The sequence below is a fragment of the Eulemur rufifrons genome, chromosome 8, assembly GCF_041146395.1.
Source record: "Eulemur rufifrons isolate Redbay chromosome 8, OSU_ERuf_1, whole genome shotgun sequence".
Classification (NCBI taxonomy): domain Eukaryota; kingdom Metazoa; phylum Chordata; class Mammalia; order Primates; family Lemuridae; genus Eulemur; species Eulemur rufifrons.
Window position 1 is genome coordinate 46,385,233 of NC_090990.1, and position 22,843 is coordinate 46,408,075.

The window sequence follows — 22,843 nt, forward strand, 5'->3', positions numbered from 1 at the left end:
TGTAGACAGACAGACAGAGCTATCAGCATTTGAAGGCCCAGCCCTTGATTCTGAAACACATTTGAATTTTTTCTCGCCCATCAAATGGCATTAACAAGATTGGCAAAGATAAATCCGTCAAATAACTCAAAACGTGTTTTTTCTTTGGGAACTGAAGTCAGAGGCACGAACACTAAATCTTACCATTTTTCTATCTGCTTTTCCTACTGACCCTTCTCCCTGCCACCAAAACACCCCTTTTCTGATCATTCACAATCACAGGCCCTCACCCTAATGCCACTCTCTCCATCCTAGAGAGCCTTTTTCTTTCCTCTGAGGTTTGAACTAATGTTTTTGTTTCTTCACCCCCTGGCATGACAGTCATTTATTGTCACTTTACTCCCCAGCCCCCTCCCCACCATCAGGTGTGGGCTCTAGGCAGGCCGACAAGCTTACACTTCCCGAAGCTTGTGTTTTTTTGACAGTCGAAAGTATAAAGGAACTCAGACTTTCCAGAGCCACGATATTCAGTCAGCCCACAGGAATATGCAAAGCCCATCTCAAAAAGTTTGTCTTTCATGTTTTCAAGTCCTTATCCCCATATGCTTTGAATTCTATAGTTACAGTGTCATAAACTATTTACAAAACCTGGATTAAGAAAAACATTTTTTCCCTGGGATTTGTTTTTTGGGGGGAAATGGTTTCTAAGAATGTCATTTAATGTACCGTGCATCCCATCTCTGGAAATATCTTTGTCCATAGTGGTGGTGGTCTCTCTCTCTCTCTCTCTCTCTCTCTCTCTCTTTTGCTCTCTTGCTATTCTTTGTTTGCTTTTTCTTTCTCTCTTTCATTCTTTTTCTTTCTTTTTTTTTTTTTTTTTAAGTAGCAGGCCTCCATAGAACAAATCTAAAACACAACCGGCATGGTAATGTAAGGAGAGCTTCAGTGGCACCTCACAACCCACCCTCAGAGATCTGTCATGAGACGGTCTCCGAAAGCTGCACTGCCCACCGGCACGGCTTTCATTCAAATAGGCTTCCAAGGCCAAGTCTGTCTTGAAGTCAATGCATGTATTTACTGTTTGACAGTAAACCCGCTCTGCCTTCTCCACGTCCAAGGCTGTGCATTCGTCTAATTAGTGTCGTGTATGTTTTCCTTTTATTTTTTCCAATAAAAAAGCAGTGGGATGAAAATTGCTTTGATATATAGCAGGTAACATTGAAGCTATTCCATAGCACTTAACTGTAGTGAATACTGTGTCACCAATTTTGAAATCAATTTAATGTTTAATGCAAATCCATTACATGGTGCTATTACAGGCTGACAAAATGATTTACACAAATGTGACAACTTGGGCTCAATTCACTCTGCTTTCCAACAGTGTAAATGCATAGCAGTGTTTATCTGCATGAGAACTATGCACTAATCTATCTGAAGAAAAAAAAAACTATATCAACTTTGGTATCTACTTTCCGTTTACTTCAATCCTTGCCTTTTTGGTCATTGTTATAATGCCAGCTTTAGGACAGAAAGAATTATAAGAAAACCAGCATAATACCTGATATATTAAAATGTAGTGCCTGTGAAATCTGTATTATATTGCTCTTCGGAAGTAAGATTTTTCTACACCGGTAGCCTTCGCTGTCTGTCAGGACCTTCTGGTATAGGTGATGTAAAATAACCGTACAATATTAATGCATGCTATTCCATAATGCTTAGTGAACTGTATGAATATTACTCAAAGTTATGTTAGTCTTTTTTTCTGACTTGGTTCTTGTCAGCTAGGTTTAAAGGTATTTCACTGAGAACGCAAATTCTGTCTTTTCTTGATTTCAGCTGTTTTCAGTATTTTGGAGGTATACATTTACTTAAATTCAGTATTACTTGTGTTTTGTTTTTGTTTTTGTTTTTTGTTTTCTTTTTCCTAGGGGACAAGCATGGGTGTTTGATTTCAGAAATCAGGACCTGGCGAGATTTTTTTGTCTCAAAACTACCATTTGAATTTCAAGAACTCTGTTACGAAGATACTCTGAGAACATTTCTAAGTGAGGGATGTTTTCCTTGACCCTCGACTGAAGCTATGCTGATCCTGAACCATTTTCTTAATGGACAATGTTCAGCCAGGTACCCATGCTTGATCCGTCTTCACACCAGACCTCCTCATATTAAAAAGGAAAAAAAACAAAAAAAACTAAGAAATCACCTGGCTATTTAGTTTCATGCACAGTTGCAATATTTTCTTCAAAAATAAAACTCTGTACAAACTTTGGGCCCGATTCATAAGAAAAAGAAGTTTGCTATTAACACGGGATTTTTTTTAGTATACTCTTTTTGGTCTAAATTTGAAACTACTTGCTTCCCAAATTAAATAAATTTCATCACATTTTTTTTTCCCCCTAAGTCAGCACCTGTCTGCCTTTTATTCCTGAAAGGGTCACATTACCCAGATTCGGAGGGTGGGATGTGAGGAGCAGATACTGGAGGTGCTCAGAAAAATAAGGGGACCACCCGCAGCTGGGCCTGAGAGCAGGGAGGCAGCACGGGGTGGGACTCACCTGTGTGCCAGGCACCCCGAGTTTCACATGTGGACTCATTCTGCAATTTGATTCAAAAAACAAAACTTCCAAAATGTGTCTGAACCACAAGAGTATACAGTGGCAGTGCTACCTCTAATCTAACCAGAGCACCTTCATGGTGGAAAGCACCCACCAGGCTGTACAATGTGAACTTTCGTATCTCTCCAGTGGTTGCAAGGACGAATAACGTCCAATGTATTGGGCCATTTTTCCTGCTGTTTTGTACTCAACTTCTCAAAATGGCAAAAGCTTTCTTTTTCCTTTGACTTGATTCTTATTTTTTAAGTTTCTGTTTTTATTTTTATTATTATTTTTTGGTAATAGTCTGTAAATTAGCCTTTTGGGTTTTTGGTTTTTGGGGGGATTTTGGGGTTTTTTTTTTGTTTGTTTTTTTTTTGTTCGTTTGTTTTTTTGACACTTCAACCTAAGGTCACAAGGCTGCTAGCTGCGCTGGGATGGGGGTGTGCGAGAGCTGCCGGCTCCGTTCCTCCTCCCTGGTCTCAGACCATCCTCTCTGCACTGCAAAGGCATTTAGTAGCCTCACCACTGAGATACTAACTAGACCTAGACTAGGAGCTTTATCAGGTTCTAGAAGGTCCTTTAGGAAGACTCCCAAAGGCAAACACGTGTTCCCCCCGCCCAGCCCTCCGCCCTGACCTCTCACCAGAACAAAGTTCCTGGGGACTTTTCCCACCACACATGGAAATCTGTCCACTCAGAATACCTCCGTTTTCCATTTCAAATTGTGGGGCAGGGGAATCAACACTCCCAGTGAGGGTGAGAGATCTGTTGTGAGACTAAACACCCCCCGTGTTAATAACTTGGTCTGAAATTTGTTTTTATGAGCCGGGCCCCCTGTGCCTCTAGTATACTTGTATTGACTCTCATAGTTACCCTTTTAGTTTTACTGTGTTCTGTGAAAATTTGTAATTGGTTGAGAATCACTGTGGGCGTCCATTCTTATTCAACTAAATCTCCACAGGTTTTTTGAGCTGGTGTGGATTAGTTTAACTCTTGTATTCAACCATTAGTGCTACCACCTTCTCACATTACAATACAATTACTGGAAGCAAGTACTGCATTTCCTATGCAACAAAAAAGGAAAAATAAAAAAATTGCTAATGCTACGGAGGCTGTGTCGTCATTTGCTTTACATCATGCCCAGGTGGTTGAGCGACAGTTACGGCTGTGGATTGGAGGGTCCCCCGGATGGTGGTCTTTTTTGCTCCATGCGCTGTCAGGCACGGAGCGTCCTTCGCAGTGTTCCGATGGGTGGTGGTGTTTTTTTCACCTGCTTGAACAAACCTAAGACTTAACACTCAGTTGTGCTTACTATGTGCCTGACGCTGCTCTAAGTGCCTGCTATACCCAATCAGGTGGGGCCCAACCAGGAAAACCGATAGGTTTTCCAACAGGGGGCTCTAAAGTAGCCTAGATCCTGCTCACTGTGGGAGGCAGCCACCACCCCTGGAGCTGGGGAAGTCAACGGGAAAGTTTGGGTGACCAGAATTTAGGTGCACGGGGAGGGACACCACACAGCTGACATTTGATCTCTTTTGAGGGGGGTCACCTTGAGGGTGGGGCCACCACATGGCTGATACTCAGACCGCTAAGAGGACATGGGGCACTGGTGCTGGCACGACCGAGGGGGATGAAGCTCACACGGAGGCGGGGCGGGGCTGGTGCAGGGTGGGGTCGGAAGGAGCGGGAGGCTGATGGTGCAGCTGTCCTCTGCTGCTGTGGCCCTGTGCACAGGAACTGAAACCAGAAAGAAGTCCATTCCCCCCCTCCCTCCTCCGCCTAGGCTCCTGCCAGTGTCTCTCATTGGCTGGACCCAACAGCAGCCATCTGGCAAGGGAGTCCGGAAAATGCAATGAGAAAAATACCAGCCCCAGCCTCACGGAGCAGAGGACAGGAGGGTGAGCTTGGAGACCAGACGATAAGTAAATAAGCAGCACACGTGGCTTAACCGTTCAAACCTCACAGACATCGTATACAACAGGTACTGTTTTTATCTCCCTGTTTCAGATGAGGAAACTGAGGCACAGAGAGATGAAATAATTTACCCAAAGTCATACAATGAATAATTGGCAGAGTGGGATTTGAATCAAGAAGTCTGGCTCTAATCTCCATCCTATAATCACTATAATGTATTGAGTCTATTAATTATTCAGTAAATAGTAACTGAGTGCCTACTGTGTGCCGGAGACAATGCCAGGGGCTACGGATAAGTAAATAAAGACTGGATATCGGCCAGGCGCGGTGGCTCACACTTGTAATCCTAGCACTCTGGGAGGCTGAGGCGGGTGGATTGTTTGAGCTCAGGAGTTCGAGACCAGCCTGAGCAAGAGCGAGACCCCCCGTCTCTACTAAAAATAGAAAGAAATTATATGGACAGCTAAAAATATACATAGGAAAAAATTAGCCGGGCATGGTGGTGCATGCCTGTAGTCCCAGCTACTCAGGAGGATGAGGCAGGAGGATTGCTTGAGCCCAGGAGTTTGAGGTTGCTGTGAGCTAGGCTGATGCCATGGCACTGTAGTCCGGGCAACAGAGTGAGACTCTGTAAAAAAAAAAAAAAAAAAAAAAATTATATTAAAAAAAGACTGGGTATCTATTCTTATGAAGTATACAGTCTAGTGGGCCTAATATGCATTATTCAAATAAACACAGCAGCAAAGGTAAGCGTTGTAGTTGTGGTGAGTGCTATACCTGTAAAGGAGATACGTTGCTGTGAAAGCCAAATGAGACTAGTATGATAGGTAGAAATTAAGTAGGTAACAGGAGGAAGAAAGAATGTTCTGGGAAGAAAAAAAAACAACATGTACAAAAAGCCTGAGTTGAAGGGAGTTCGGCACCTATGAGCGACTGAAAGAAGGCCTGTTTGAATGAAGAGGAGAAAAGGATAGAAAATAGGATGCCAAATGAAGCTCGATATTTAGGTCAGACATTGCAGGGCCTTGTAGGCATATGAGGGACTTTTGTCCTACCCCTAAGAGCTTTCTAAAACATGTAGCAGTCAGATTAGGCTAGATAGATGCTGTTGGACAAACAAGTCCAGAATCTCAGCGGCTCACAACAATAAAGGTTTACATCTTATTTCACATGTCTATCAACGGTTGCCTGGGCCCTCTACACCTTTTATTCCAGAACCCAGGGTAAAAAAAACAGCTGCCACCTGGACCATTGCCGGATATGTTAGAAAGGCACATGCTGGCTTTTAACAAATCCCACTGGAATTGACACACACCACTCTGCTCACATTTCACTGGCCAGGACAAGGCACACGGCCATGCGTGGGTTCAAAAGGACCAGGAAGGATAATCCTCCCCCTAGAAGGCTATAGAACATTATTGCAGACTAGTTTGGGGAGAATTTGTGCCAGGTGGAGACTGGGCTAAGTAGAGAGGACCTGAGAAAAAGCTACTGCAGTAATCGCAGAGATGACGCATGCTGGGCTGCGGTTCGGTGATGGAATGGAAGAGAAGTGGACAGATTAGGGAGATTAATAAAGATATTAATAGCTACTGTGTATTGAGCTCCTTCATGTGCCAAGCACTATAGGTGATTTATCCCATTAAATTTACAATGTTCTCTCTTCTCATTGTAGCTCTCAAAAAAGTATGGTCAGTCCTCAAAACACATTGCTGACTCAAGTAAATAGAGCAATTTTGCACATACGTGCCTTAGAGTTTAAGTTAGACCAAATCAGTCACTACCTTATTTTAGTTTTTATTATTTGGGGTTAAGAAATTGAAATTAAAGTCAGCCAACACCACCCCTTTATTGACATACTCTACGACACATGGTATGTGGGTACAGGGCTCGGGGGAAGGCAATGTAGTGATCAAACCCATGGACTCAGGCACCAGACTGCCTGGGCTGAATCCTGGCTCTCTGTTTTATGAGCTCTACGGTGTTGGCAACTGCCTCAATTTCCCCACTGGTGAGATGGGAATAATTATAACAGCATCTAACTACCTCACAGTGCTGGTGTAGATATTCTATGAGTTAAAATTTGTAAAGTGGTTAGCAGTGGCCTGGTGCATTGTAAATGCTATGTGAATGCTGCAATTAACTAAAATGATTCCAGAATGCACACATCAGGCATTCTTTCCATGCACTAATGACATAAGCCTTCTTCCTGGTCATTTCCAGGCCTCTATTTGGGTGAAGTCTGAAAACTTTCATCTAACACCTGCTTCAACTAAGTGAAAAAGTAGCACAAAAAATGAGTCCAAGAATGGGTTTAAAAAATGTGACATGTATGTACACAATGGAATATTATTCAGCCATAAAAAAAAAAATGAAATCCTGTCATTCCTGGCAACACAGATGACCCTGGAGGACATTATGTTAAGTGAAATAAGCAAAGCCCCAAAAGGCAAATTCTGCATGTTCTCATGCATATGTAGGAGCTAAAAAAGTTAATCTCATAGAAGTAGAGGATAGAGTAGTGATTACCAGAGGCTGGGAAGGATAGGGGTGTAGGGGGCGGGGTTGGTTAATGGGTACAAAATTATGATTAAATAGGAGGAATAAGTTCTAGTTTTCTTATAGCACAATGGGGTGGCTATAGTTAACAATAATTTATTGTCTATATCAAAATAACTAATAGAGAGGATTTTGATTGCTCCCAACACAAATAAATGATAAATGTTTGAAGTGATGGTTATCCCACTTACCCTGATTTGATCATTACACATTGTATACATGTATCAAAGTAGCATATTCACTCCATAAATATGTACAATTATTATGCATCAATTTAAAATTTTAAAAAAGGCCGGGTGTGGTGGCTCATGCCTGTAATCCTAGCACTCTGGGAGGCCGAGGCAGGTGGATTGTTTGAGCTCAGGAGTTCGAGACCAGCCTGAGCAAGAGCGAGACCCCCGTCTCTACTAAAAATAGAAAGAAATTGTATGGACAGCTAAAAACATATATAGAAAAAATTAGCCAGGCATGGTGGTGCATGCCTGTAGTCCCAGCTACTTGAGAGGCTGAGGCAGGAGGATCACTTAAGCCCAGGAGTTTGAGATTGCTGTGAGCTAGGCCGATGCCACGGCACTCTAGCCCAGGCAACAGAGTGAGACAGATTAAAAAAATAAATAAATAAATAAAATTTTTAAAAAGGAAGAAAAGCTTTAAAAAAAAAAAAAAAGAGTCAATAGAAATATAAAAGGAAAAAAAATGAGTCCAGGATTGGAGGCCAGATGAACTTGGGTTTAAACCTTGGTTTCTCATTTTATTAGTTCTGCAACATTAGGGGCCTCAATTTCCCCATCTGTAAAGTGGGAATCAGGATACATCTACATTATAAGGTCATTAAAAGGGTTAAGTGAAGTTAATTCAAATAGAAATTCCAGCACAGTATCAGCCACATAACAGCTAATATTATTTGGCACATCCCCAGGGAGAGAAGCCCGACACCCTGGAGGGGAGTGTTGTATAGTGGAAAGAAGTTGGGCTTGAAATTGGAGGCCAGGGATGTGAGTCTCACTTCCACCATTTATTGGCCATATGATATTAAGCATATTATTAAACCTCTCTGAGTCTTCATTTCCTCACCTGCAACATGAATCCAGTAATCTCTTCCTCCCTCAAGGGAGAAGCCCCAGTGGCTCAATGAACATGGATGAGAATATGCTAGAAAGCACAGTTCCAGCACCGGGCACTGGACTAGATTGAACAGAACTCAGCCAGACGGCCCCACGTGGCTCTGGTTTCTATTTCTCTCAACAATGTTGACTGCCAGAAAAATCCACTCTTATCAGGCAAGGAACAAGGCCAAGAGACTGGTACTAGTCATCATTCTAACCCTTTGCATTCTGGCTCTTGGAAAAAAGAACATGGCTCAATAGTGACAGTCCCACTGGCCTTAGGGAGAACCAGGGCTCCCCTGACTCATGAGGAATAAAATCACTTCTGGTTCATCTCTGAAACACACAAGCCCTTTGTACATTTGCTTTCCACCTGGCACGTTCAGCATGGATTTAAGTCCTATTACAGGGACCCCTGGTAAAGCAAAAAAAAAAAAAAAAAAGCACATATATTTCTACTATCACATTAAATTTTTTGATCAGGGAAAACCACTATGCATGTACAAATTAGAAAAAATTGATGAATGAACTCTTATGTACCCACCAACCAATGCTTATAATCAACTGCTACCCCCTGTGTAGGCCCCGTCCACTTCCTGCCCACTCCCAAATTGTTTTGAAGGAAATCTCAGATATCGTATCATTTATCCATAAATTTTCAGAACATATCTCTCAAAGATAATAACTCTTTCATAAAACATTCAACATACCATTTTCTACACCTCAAAATATTAACAATACTTCTTTAATATCATCAAATAATACTCCCAAGTGTCTTATAATTTGTTTAATGGTTTGTCCAAATAAGGTCCATTCACTAAATGGTTTGTATGTTGTCTTAAGCCTTTACATCTATCGAGTCCCCTTTCCTCCGTATCTTGTATTTTCCTTGCAATGATCTACAGAAGAAACTGGGTCATTTGTCCTGAAGGGTTTTTCATAGAATTTTGTGTATTGCATCCCTGTGGTGTAGTTCAACATGTTCTACCAGCAAAGCATACTCCTGACCTTGGAAGTTGATCCCATGCGATGTGATCCCAAGGCTGACTCACGCATTGTTCATGGGACGGATCAAGGGAGTCTACCTTGTGTTTGTGCCCTGACTTTCTGGAAAATGTGAGCAAAACAACTGGGCCAAAGACAAAGTTGCTTCAGAGCTGTTCCCTGTCACCTCTTACCCTAGATAGTTTTTTTTTTTCTCTCACAGGGAGCCTGGAGGCTAAGGGGAAGCCTACTGAGTGACCGAGAGCTCTGTCTTCCTTTGCCACTTTCCGCTGACCAAAAATAAAATTAAAAAGCCAGCTTCCACCTTAAAGGGGGACAAGATGAATAATTCTGGTTGAAAACTCAGATGTTTGTGCTTTCTTGTTCAACAGGCATCCTCTTTCCTTTGAGAACGTGTGCTCCTGGGGACTGGAAATCAGGTGCCAGGCAGAGGAGAAGGAATACTCTGGCCAGGCTCCTATGGAAGCAGTGATGCTGGATTCTGGGAGGCCCTAAGATCACTTCATCTAGCTCACTTGCTAGTTATACCTCCACCATCATGGGTTCTGAATACTGGCCTAAGTCACATACTTTTTTATAAAACTACAAAAGCTCAGTATGTAAAGTCATTCAAAACAAGCTCAACAAACATTATTAAATACCTCTCATGTACCAGAACTTGGGGCTGGTAAAAGAGATGAATCCGAGATCATCCCAGAAGAGTGCAGAGTCTAGCAGAGGAAACAGACACACAAACCAAATAATCACACTATGGCCTTGTAAGAACCAAGAAGACACCATGTGACATCAGGTAATCTGGGAACCAACTATGCCCTAGGGAGAAGGAAGAGGGAGGGCGAGCCCCGGGGAGTAGTTGCACAATCTAGGTCTTCAAGGATCAGGAAGAAGTCAAGAGACTGGCTAGAATATATTCATATTCATAATAATAATGGTAATCACAGCCAACATGCACTGAGTGAGCCCTGACTTCATGCCACGTGTTGTTCTAAGTGCTTTCCATGCACTCACACATATAATCTAACCCTATGAAAGATACCAATATTAGCCTTGTTTTATAGATGAGAATACTGAAGCGAAGAGCCTCAGTAACTTTCCTGCCTTACTTGTCTTAATAACTATGTGTGTATGACCTTAAAGTGCAAACACTCAAAGTCTTAAGGGGTGGAGTACATGTGTAAATTTCAATTAGTTCCAATGGAGGTCTGGTTCTCCACCCTCTCCCCAGTGCTCAGAACAGTGTTCGGCATGTAAAAGGCACTGCATACTATGAAGGGACAAGCATTCTTTTAGCCCCTCCAGACCTACTCTTTACCCTTTTCCAAACTGCTCTCTTCTCCAGAGACTGACCTGTGGACCATGTCGGTGGGCTTCCTTGACCTGGAGCTTTCAGTTCGTATCAGTGGATGGGAAGCCCTGACAGTAAATGAGTGGGAGGAAGGAGAGTGATGCCAGGGTATTTATAAGGGCACTTCACAAAGTTCATGGAAAAATGGAATTAAAAGATAAAAACAAAACATATAAACTTTATTTCTCAACATAAGCTCCATCAAGTTCAAGGCACTTTTGTAGGCAACGATACTAGCCCTTTAGTCTATCCCTAAAGAACTGAGGGTCCTGGGAATTTAACAATGGCAATGAATTTTTTTAATATTATTAACTGAAGAAAAATGGAGGCCCTTTATAGATTTTTTTAAGAATAGGAAACGAAAAGTAGAAGGAATCAAATCAGGACTGTAAGGTGGGTGCCTAATGATTTCCCATGGAAACTCTTGAAAAATTGCCCTTGTTTGATGAGAGGAATGAGCCTTGTTGTGGTGGAGGACTCTCGTAATACTTTCCTGGGTGTTTTTCTGCTAAAGCTTTGGCTAACTTTCTCAAAACACTCTCATAATAAGTAGGTGTTATTGTTCTTTGGCCCTTCGCAAAGTCAATAAGAAAAATGCCTTCAGCATCCCAAAAAAACTGTTGTCTTGACCTTTGCTCTTGAAGTCCACTTTTGTTTTGACTGGACCACTCCCACCTCTCGGTAGCCATTGCTTTGATTGTGCTTTGTCTTCAGGGCTGTACTGGTAAAGCTGTGCTTTATCTTCTGTTACAATTCTTCAAAGAAATGCTTCAGAATCTCAATTGCACTTGTTTAAAATTGACACTGAAAGCTCTGCTCTTGTCTGCAGTTGATCTGGGCATAACAGTTTTGGCACCCACCAAGTGTAAAGTTTGCTCAACTTTAATTTTTTGGTCAGAACTGTGTAAGCTGAACCAATTGAGATATGGTGGCTATTGTTTGTGCTGTTAATCATCAGTCCTCTTCAGTTAAAATACAAACAAGATGAATTTCTCCCCCACAAATTGATGTAGCTGGTTTGCCACTGAGGGTTTCATCTTCCTCATCATCTCATCCCTTTTTCAAAAGAGTTATCCATCTGTAAACTGCTGATTTCTTTGGGACATTGTTCCCATAAACTTTTCTTAAAAACATCAATGATTTCATCATTCTTCCAAGTTTCACCATAAATTTGATGTTTGTTCTTGTTTCAATTTTAGCAGAAATCATGTTGCTCTGATAGGGGCTCTTTTCAAATTGATGCTTTATCCTTCTTAGTACCTCAAACTAGATCCTTTCAGACATAACAAGTTAGTGTGAGTTTATTTTGGTGCAAAAAAAAATTTTGAAATCCATGTATAGTTTTTTCATAATAGGCATTTTCGACACACTTTTGGAAGACCCTTGTGTTTCCCTGAGTCTTTCCCTGGTTCTCCTCTGGCTGCTGGCACTACTCAACAAATGGTCTCAGTGCCTCTCAAGATGGCTCTCTGTGCCTGAATTTCTCTTCACAGTTTCTAATAACTGCTCCCTCCCTTTATTCCTTTAGGCATGGGGTAGTAAGAGCTTTGGGGTTCTGTTCTAACCTTTGTTATCTCCCTACATCTTGCCCACATCTTTGTAAATAATCTCTTTATTAAACCCCTCTCAAATCATCTTAAATTGAATCTGCCATCTGTTTCCTGCTGGAACCCTGACTGATAGAGCGATCAAGCCAGAGCAGACTTCCGGAATCTTCTTTCTGAAACTCCAGAAGAGGCTTAGATTTATTCACATGATAGATGTCAAAACCATAAATTTTCCCATCTTAGTTTATCCTAGACTCAGAAGGCTGGATTCAACCTTCAAAGGTCACTGAAGTCCATTTCTCTGCCTCCTGCTAGGAACCCCACCCCCACTCCCGCCCCTGACTGCTCCTGTCAGAGGGAAGTATATCTTACTTTGAAGATCTCCAGGTAAGGGGATACCATAACTCACTCAAGTGTCTTCAGTCTCCTTGCCTGATAAATCTCCCCCTGTCTAATACGAACCCCTTGTGTTACAGGTGAAGCCCGTTTCCTTTGTCTGCTCCTTGGCAAGAGCTGAAAAAAGATCCTTCATTCTTTGAAAATAGGCATTAAATCATCCTTACCCTTCTCTAGCTCTGAAGCGCAAATCAATGAAGGCAGATAATCTGCACATCTAGTCTCAAGTAATCAGCCTGGACATTCTAGGAGAACCTACACTGCAACGCACATTCTCAAGTGTGGGTTTGAAAGGTTTGTCAGAGGAGGGAGGGAAAGATGGAGCCCGAATCTCCACAGAAAAAAGGCTGCCTGGGTTCCTCACAGAAGTGATGGCGAATTCTTCTCCTTTGATTTACTTTCATCTACTTGGCCGTTTATCCTCTGCCTGTTATCCTGACCCTGAAAGGGTCTGGTTTGCTGATATTTTCTGGCCCTGACAAAGGCTGCTGCTCTGTAGACAGAAATCTGCCGGCAGTTTACCTCAGCTCTGCCTTCAGGCCTCTCTGTCTAGGTCTGCTAGGGCTGTCGTAACCAAATACCATGGACTGGGTGGCTTAAATAACACAAATTTATTTTTTCACAGTTCTGGAGGCTAGAAGTCCAAGAGCAAGGTGTTGGTAGATTTGGTTTCTTCTGTGGCCTCTCTCCTTGGCTTACACATGCTGCTTTCTTGCTGAGTCCTCACATGGTCCTTTTCTGTGCCGGTACATCCCTAGTATTTCTGGTGTCCTTCTGTGTGTCCAAATGTCCTTTTCTTATAAGGACACCAGTGGGATTAGAGCCCACCTTAACGGCCTCATTTTAACTTAATCACCTCTCTATGTGTCCTGTCTCCAAATACACTTTGAGGTACAAATACACTCGGAAGTGCTGGGGGTTAGGGCTTCAACATGTGAATTCTGGGGGGACATGATTCAGCCTGTCACACTCTGCTTCTTCCGTTAAGCAATCTCTGGGGTTTCAATGGAATTGAACAAGCTATAAACAGCAATAAAATCTAGGATCTGGTAAACATTGTAGCCCATAGACCACTACTCTAAAATAAATTGTAGTGAAATTCAAAAGTTTCTCCCCTAAATCCTAAGGTACACGCGTGCGCACACACACACACACACACACACACAATCCCAATTATATATCTTAAATCATCTACGTAAATCTTTAAGGTGTTCTCTAATCACATACCCTTTGTTTTATTCTCACTCCTAGATTGGTGAACATATTTGCACAAGGATTTTGGCTCATTACCACGAAAAACATAATGTAGTCTGATCTTTCAGCCCCTACTCACTCCTACGTCACTTAGACGCCCAGCCATGAAAGCCAAGAGTCAGCACTATAGTAGGTGCTTTGCTGTGTCATTGGGTCACCTCATTTAATCCTCCCAGTAATCCATCAGGGTGGATACTATTAGTCCCATTTAATAAGTGAAGAAACTATAACATGCAGAAAGATTAAAGTCACTCAGCTAGAAAGGTGAACCACAAAGGCTTACCTCAGAGCCCCAAAAGCTAAGAAAAATTTATTTAGACAAAAAGAAGTACTATCAACTAATACTATTCCCTATTTACATCCCAAAAGTGCTCATAATTAGGACTTGTAGGCACTTCACAATCCTTAAGTGCTTTAAGGAAGCAAAGCTCTGAATAATTTTAACATCCCTTGAGTGTGCTAAACTTTTAAAGAAATTTTTGTCCTTTGCTAGTGGGTGGCCAGCACATGAACCATCAAGTGACCTGTTGGTTACCCTGAGCGCCATGTACAAGGACTGTGGGGCATTCAGTGACTTGAGTAAGGAACGTGACTGCTGAGGACACAGAGCCGTGCCTATCACATGGTGGGGAGGGGGAGAGTCCTCATCCTTCAAGAGCTCCCTGCTGGGTAGGTCAGGGCAAATCCTCAGCCATTGCAGGTGTTTGACAGTGGCACAGCAAGAGGAAGTCAGAGGTTCACACTCTCCAGCCCCTTGTCCCCTTGAGTGTCCTGAGCCTAATAACCTGTGATGGAAAACACACAGCATCTGGACTTAGCAGTGGTATTGGTCATGGTCCAGTTTGGAGATGAGAGATTGTATTAGTCAGGGTTCTCCAGAGAAACAGAACCAAGAGGCTAGATCTCTATACCTGTATCTATAGCTGTATGTACATGTATATCTATATGTGCAGGTACATCTATATCTAGAGAGAGATTTATTATAAGGTATTGGCTCATACGATTATAGAGGCTGAGAAGTCCCACCATCTGCTCCCTGCAAGCAGAGGCCCAGGAAAACCAGTGGTGTAGTTCAAAGGCCTGAGAGCCAGAGGGGTGAGGGTGTAGACTCCAGTCCAAGTCTGCAGGTCTGAGAACCAGAGGAGCATGGACATCAGCTGGATGTCCCAGCTCCAGTAGTCAGGCAGACAGCGAATTCAACCTTCCTCTGACTTCTTGTGCTATTCAGACCCTCCATGGATTGGATGAGACCCACCCACATTGAGGAAGGCCATCTGTTTTGTTCAATCCACCAATTCAAATGCTAATCTCTTCTGGAAACACCCTCCCAGGCACACTTAGAAATCATGCTTAGCAAGATATCTGAGCATCCTGTGATCCAGTCAAGTTGACAAACAAAATTAACTACCACAGAGGTAACACAGCAGTCCCTCCTTATCCATGGGGGATGCATTCCAAGACCCCAGTGGATACCTGAAACTGAAGATAGTGCTGACCCTTAAATATTCCATGTTTTTCCCTGTACAGTAATGGGTGGGTAGTGTAGACAAGGTGAATACACAGGGTAAAGGGATGATTCACATCCCAGGCAGGATGGAGCAGGGCAGCTTGAGATTTCATCACACTACTCAGGACAGCACACAATTTAAAACTTAGGAATTGTTTATTTCTGGAATTTTCCATTTAATATTTTCATATCTCAGTTGACCATGAGTAACAGAACTTCGAAAAGCGGACCTGCAGGTGCATTGCTAACTGGGTCTGCAGGCCCAGATTTAGGTTTCTCTTCTGACACTTACACAGGCTGATTCATCTTGACCATTTTACCTCTAAACCTGAGCACTCCTCTTCAGTAAAATAGTATTCTCCCAGGGTGAGAAAAGTCCTTAGTAAACAAAGGAAGGCCACGAAAAGGTTGATGATGGAATGTAAGGGCTGAGAAAAGTGGAGAAAAGAAATGGTGTACCTGCGTCTACTCCTGCCCAGTGGAAAGAAGTCATCGGTATACTCATTCTCTATCCCTGCAATCAAATGACACAACTTTGTCAGTCCAGAAAACACATGAGAGGGTGCTCTGGTCTTTGGTGCATCTGGCTTACTTCTACTGTAATTAGAAGGCCAGACCCAGCTTGTCTCATCAGAAAGTGGCAGCTCCATTCCCTCCAGGCCAAGCTGGGACTGGGGCTCTTTCACCAAGACTTAGAAGCTGTGACTTCTAAAGGTCAACCTCCCCTGCTCTGCAGGCAGCATTTCTCCAACTTAGTGAGTCTGTACAAGTGGTCTGAGTGTAATAAACTTCTGTTTTCTTAGGTGCTCTCGAAGGGTCACTTTGGCCTCTTCTACCTCTTCAACTTCCTGCCTTAACCCATCTTATTGAGGCTTTGATTTCCAACAAATTAGTTGGGTGGAGGGTTTCTTTTCTGGGTGCATAGCAACTCCATTTCTTGGCCTTGAAACACAAAAAATGTTAATGACTCCCTAAGGCAAGACAACTCAGGACATGGAGACTCTGCTAGCTTCTTGGAATGGGAGAATCAAAAATAACTTCTTTTTTTTTTTTCTGGATTTATTATAATAATGAATGCAAACCTTGAATTGTTATCACGATAAATTGCCCCGCATTCATGAAGACCAAGTGCCACACACTGGGCTAAATGCTTTCTTTGCAAATATTCTCTCATTCGAATTAAAGATAATAGAATACTCTGTACAACCTAACAGAGATGCCACAGAAATATTAATGACATGTGCTCCCATGTGCTCCCTTGGGGCTTCCCATTGCTTGTCACCAGCTCCCTACCCTCCCCCCCAAAAGAAACATCCATAAATCAAGCTACAAGTGAATTGAGTGCTGTGATCTGAGCCCATCACCAAGGCCTAGATCTGGTCTCTTACACAGTAAGCTCAAAGAGCACTGCTCCTACTGTCCAACTTAACCAATGTGCACAGACTTCTGAAGAGACCAAACTGTCTTCCTCCCTCATCTAGGGGAGAAATCACAAATGGGCTCTGGGAAGGGAGAGATGGAAAGAACTTTAAAAGAGAGAGAAGTGGTGCTGAGAATTTACCCATCTTGTTTTCTCCCTTTGTCCTGGAAGGAGGGTTGAGGGAGGAAGGTGAGGGAAGGAAGGGAAATAAATACAAGAAAGTGCTGAGGGAAGAGGTGAGCACAATTGGAAAGCAGCAACTCCATGCTGACCACGTGGAGATGTGGCCATTGGGTGTGGGCGGCCATCCACCAAAGGCCACCTGGTGGGGTAGAGGGGTGCACAACAAAGAGATGCCCACAAATGGGCACATGGGAGTGAGGGAGGGAGAGCTCATGCCCAGGACTGCCCAGCAGCTGAAGGTGCCCCTGGACAGAGGGACCCTCAGGCATTGTTTATGCCAAGAGGCCAGACTGTGAGGACAGTAGCATCTCTGACAACACAAGAAGCAGGGGTGCCTGGCTGTGCACCATCCCCTTTCCTCAGTGCTGCCCAGGTGTGGGTCCTTCAGTCCCCCAGCATTGGAAATGATCTTGAACTGAACTTGGACCTGATAATTGTACACTGGACAAAAATCACTAATGGGCCTGAATTTACCCAAGAGTGTCTAGTTGAGTCACCTGCCAAAAGACAGCTTAGGAGCTTAGAATCAAAAATTAAAGTCAGTTTTAGAAGTGAAGAAAGTTGTATTTTTTACACACCCAGATGATGACTGTGAGATTACAGACCCTCCCCAGCTGCTACTAACCATGAGTCAAGGGAGCCCTGACCTGGAACACAAAGGTTGATTCCCTTCCTGGGATGGAGGAAGAAAAAATGTCATGTAAAAATAATAAAACAGGAACAATTGCTACCAAAATTGAGATCCATGTGCCGGTTATTTTGCTAGGTACATCACTTACAAATGTTATTTTATTTAAACCAATGAAAATATTCCCTGCATCACAACAGAGAGGTTGTTCAATATGATTTAGGGTGGAGTGAGGGAGGACTGTGCCATCCAATTGTTCTTTCCTGGTAACCCCTGTAGCTCAGAGTCCATATCAGCTAAGATGAAGAGAAAAGGTCACGGATGGGGTCAGTTGCACGAAGGTATAAGATTTATAACATGGGGGCTGCCCGTCTCCTTACCTTGCGCTTCTGACAAACAGGACCCCTGAACTCTGCTTCCTGGTAGCAACAGAGGGGACCAAGGGCCAGGATTAGGGCATAGCCAGTGAGGCACTTGTCTAGGATATAAAATTTAAGGGGGAGGGAGATGCCAAGAAACTCAGTAATAAAGATAAATATTTTAATGCAAATGTTTTTTAATAAAAATTAATGGGAAAGTATGCATAACAAACAAAATATCAAAATTTTAAATAAAGACAGGCTCAGTATTACTGATTTTTACTTTTGTCTCAAGCTTCAATATGGCTCAGCATGTCACTGTTGCTCATCTTGAAAAGAAGAAACAAGGCTGTCTTTCCTCACAGGCTGTATGATTGTCTATGAAGAAAATCCAAAGAATCTACAAAAAAGTTCCTAGAACTATAAGTGAGAGTAGCAAATACATTAGCTGCTTCAGGTACCATAACAAAATACCATAGACTGGGTGTCCTAAACAACAGAAACTTATTTCTTGCAGTTCTGAAGGCTAGGAAGTTCAAGATCAAGGTGCTAACAAGGTAGGTTTCATTGTGAGGCCTCTTCTCTCGACCTCTTCTTTGTATGCACAATTGACAGAGAGAGAGAAAGCTCTCTGATGTCTTTTCTTATAAGGGCACTAATTCCATCATAAGGGCCTCATGCTCATGACTTCATTTAACCTTAATTACCTCTAAAGGCCCCATCTCCAAATACTAGTACACTGGGGTTAGAATTTCAACATACAAATTCAGAAGGATGTAAACATTCAATCCATAACAGCAACATGGTTTACATACAAACATCAATTATATTTCTATGTAATGGTAATGAACAATTAGTATTTAATTTTTAAAGTACCATTTACACTAGCACACCCTCAAAAATACTTAGGTATAAATCTTATAAAATATGTTCAGGATCTGTATGCTGAAAACTACAAAACATTGCTGAAAGAAATCAAATAAGACCTAAATACGTGGAGAGATACACCATATTCTTGGATAGAAAAGTCAATATTGTTAAGATGTCAATTCTCTAGAAATTGATCTGCTGAGTCAATGCGATCTTCATAAAAATTGCAGCACAATTTTTTTATAGATATCAACAATCTGATTTCCAAATTTATATTTTGAGAACAGCATTAGAATAATCAAAAGACTTTTGAAAGAGAGGAACAAAGTTGGAGGTCTCATACTATCTGATTTCAAGACTTACTATAAAGCTACAAGAATCAAGACATGTTGTATTGGCAAAAGAATAGATACATGAATCAATGGAACAGAATAGAGTCCAGAAATATATCCACACAAATACAGTCAGCTGACTTTTAACTAAGGTGCAAAGTCAATTTGTCAGGTTTCAGTCTGAAATGTCAGTTCTTGGCACTGTCATGGCCGAAGAATGACCAGACATACTAAAGTTAGGCAAGCACGAAAATGAGGTTTATTGAGGAGAGAAAGATAGGATTATAGGGCAAGAGCAAGATATAGGTTTACAGAGCATGCTACATATGCCACAGATGATGACCGGACCCACTGTCACAGCAGGGCAAGAAAAAGGAAGGGCAAAGAGAGAGCTCGGCTATGGTCAGCATCTTATTTTATAGTGCCTGGATAGGGACCTCCCTCATGGCTCAGCGGTCACCATAGAACTACTTTGATTGGACAGTTGGGAGTCACATGACTTGAGCCTTAACTACGTATGTGGGTTCTAGGTCACTTTCTGAACTTTATGGGACCCATGCTGCTTGGTCTGTGGGCTAGAGAGTGCTCTGCATTCTTTTGCAGCTTGTGCACCAAGTTCTGAGTGGCAGATTCGTAGAGTATTCCCTCCTCCCTCAGGTATGGAGAATCAGGGTTTGGCAGGACCAAGATGGGGGCAACATCACTCACTTTCATCCCTAGGAGACCCTGAATCCTTCACTATCTACTTAACAAATTCAATGGAGAAAATACAGTCTTTTCAACACATGGTGCTAGAAAACTGCACATCTACATGTGAAAAGAAAACAGAGAAGAGGAAGAGGAGGAGGAGGAGGAGGAGAACAACTTCTGTTCTACTTCACACTTTGCACAAAACTTAACTCAAAATGGATCATAGAACTAAACATAAAACCTAAAATTACAAAATTTCTACAATTAAACACCCTAAAAAAATTGTTGTGACTTTGAACTCTTTGTTGTATCAAAGAGTTCTTAGATACAAGAGCAAAAGCATGATATATTTTTTAAATGATCCCTTTGCTTTTATTAAAATTCAAGTCTTTTGCTTGTCAAAGACACTGTTAAATCATAGACTGAAAAAATATTTTCAAAGCATATATCCAACAAGGAACTTGTATCTAAAATATATACAGAACACTGAAATCTCAACCATAAAAAAAATAAACACCCAATTAAAAATAAGCAAAAGATTGGAAGAAACACTTTATCAAAGAAGAAGAGTCATTTTTACTGTATGTAAATCTACAATAGAATTATAAATATTTAAGAGATTTAGCTAAACCATGCTTAGATAACATTTTATAGCTTAGAATGCATATATGTTAGCAAATAACAAAGGATGACATCGTTGCATTAAGGATCCAACTCAAAAAGAAATTTAAAAACCACTGAATTATGCCCAAGGAAACTAAAAGAGAGAAAAGATAAAAAAAAAAAAATGAAAGACAAAACAAACAGAAAATAGAGATTAACAAAGCCATAAATTGGTATTTAAAAAAAACAATAAAATTGAATACTCCCTAAGGGGAATGATCCATTAAGGTGTTTAAATGCACAAAAAAGCAATGTCTGGAATGAAAAGAGGGACAGACTATAGATGCTGTAGTCACTAAAAATAAGATAGTAAGAGAAGTTTATGAACTAATTTCATCCAACAAACTAGAAAATATTGGCCAAATGGACAAATTTCTTAAAAATCCTGACATTAGATGAAATAGAAAATCTGAACTGTCCTATCACAAGGAAAGAAATTAAAAACTTTCCCACCCAGAAAACCTCTAGGCCCTAAAATCTTCAACAGTCACTCTTACCAAACACTAGATAAAGAAGTGATGCTAATAATTCATAACTCTTTTAGAGAATAAAAAAAGGGAAACCTCTCTAATTATTTTACCTTGATACCGAAACCTGAAAAGGACATTACGGGAAATAAAAATTACAGCCTAATCTCATTCACTAACATAGATGCAAAAATCCTTAACAAAATGTTAACACCAAATCCAGCTTTATAGTAAATGGACGTACAACACAACCAGGTTGGTTTTATTCCAATAATGCTAATTTAATTTAGCATTTAAAAATTAAAGTTATTCACCATATCGACAGGATAAAAGAGAATATTTGCATGTGATAAATCATCAACTGTAGACTTTTACATTGTGTACCTAGTTATATATGTGTTATATTTCACAATTTTAACAAAATGATATAGTGAAGGCACTTAGGGCAGAGCAGGCTACTCTGAAATTCACATACCTTTTATCACCACAGACCTGGACAATATACAATTTTAAACACTTAGTTATGTAGCTGAGCTTGCAAGGAAGAAGAACCCTCAGGTTCTAGAAGGATGGTAGACACTGAGAACATAGGGGAAGCACCTGAGAGGGATGCTGCAGCAACTCCACACAGGGGTGGCCTGCAGAGCCCCTAGCAAGTGACAGGGGCTGGGTGTTACGCCTGTGCCCGGTTAGAGTGTATGGGAGATTAAGACTGAACTGTGGGCATTTTAAGCCATAGATGCACAGGAGACATTGAAGTCAAGTAGGGAAGTCATTGTTAAACGTCTGAGGCTCAGGGGAAAAAACGTAAACTAGAAATTGGGAATCTGGCATAGTGGTCGAGTTTCAAGGCTGTCTTCAGGGGCTTGAACTCCCTTAGCAGTCTGTGATTTCCTCTACTGCAGCACTTTCTTCATTAATATTGGCACTTTCTTCTTATATATCTGACTTTCCCTTGTATATCTGTCTTTCCCCTTTCCCTGAGGCAGGGCACATTTCTGTATCCTCCTTGCAGGGTACAAAAAAGATACACCAAAAACAAGCTTATTGAACTGTTGGTGATTTTGTTAAGCAGCAGGAAGCCAAGAAAGAATGTGCTCAGACAATAGACATGCTGGGAGCCTGGGAAAGTGGGCAGGATGTGTTGGAAAAGATAGAGATGGTTTTCTAAGGAGGCACCTGGGAAGCAGCGGAGGAAGGAGTGACATTGAGAACATAGACTTCAGAGAGGAGGTTGGTGCTACTTGGGTCCAAGACTGCCCTCTTCCTTCCAGGATCTGACATGTGGCTCTCAGGAGGTACAGTTTGGTTTCTGGATTGGCTAGGAAAATCCCTCCACCACCCCCACCCTGCTGCACCTTGGCCCCATGTGCCCATGGGGATATGATACGAACAACCCACGCCCTAAAATAGGATCCAAATTCCTTCCTCTTTTGTCATCAGAGCTGTGTAGACTCTGTTTGAGCAAGTCAGGAAGACTCTGCATCTTGAGTTCATAAATCTAATTTCAAATGCCTTGAGCCACCTCTCCCTGGATCTGTGAAAGGTCATGGAAAGTCCTGCCTTCCAAAAGGAGAAAAAAACACCCAGCTGATGAAAGGAACAACCCACTTCATCCAAAGTGCTTACCTGCTCCAGGTGCTTGCTGCAAGAGCCATTGCCTGACTCACCCTTCTTTCTGAATGGCATTTTACATCCTTGCCAACTCCTGAGGAGCTCTCAGTGGCCACACCTGGGACATTTGGGGGTAGAGGAATGAAGCGGGGCATAGTGGGGCACCAGGTTCACAGTCCTGGGAGCACTTCTTGACCTGCTGGCCTTGGTCCTCATAAAGGCCAAGGCACCACCAGAAGCTGAGCTCCCAAATAGAGTCCTTTTTGAAGCTGAACAGAGAATCGAGAAGATCAGTGAGCCACATGCTCCTTTTGAATTGCCTGACTATATTAGTAGTAGAGGAAGCATGCTCATAGTGTTACCTAAAAAGGGAGACAGATGGGTGCAAAATAATCATACAGAGAAAAT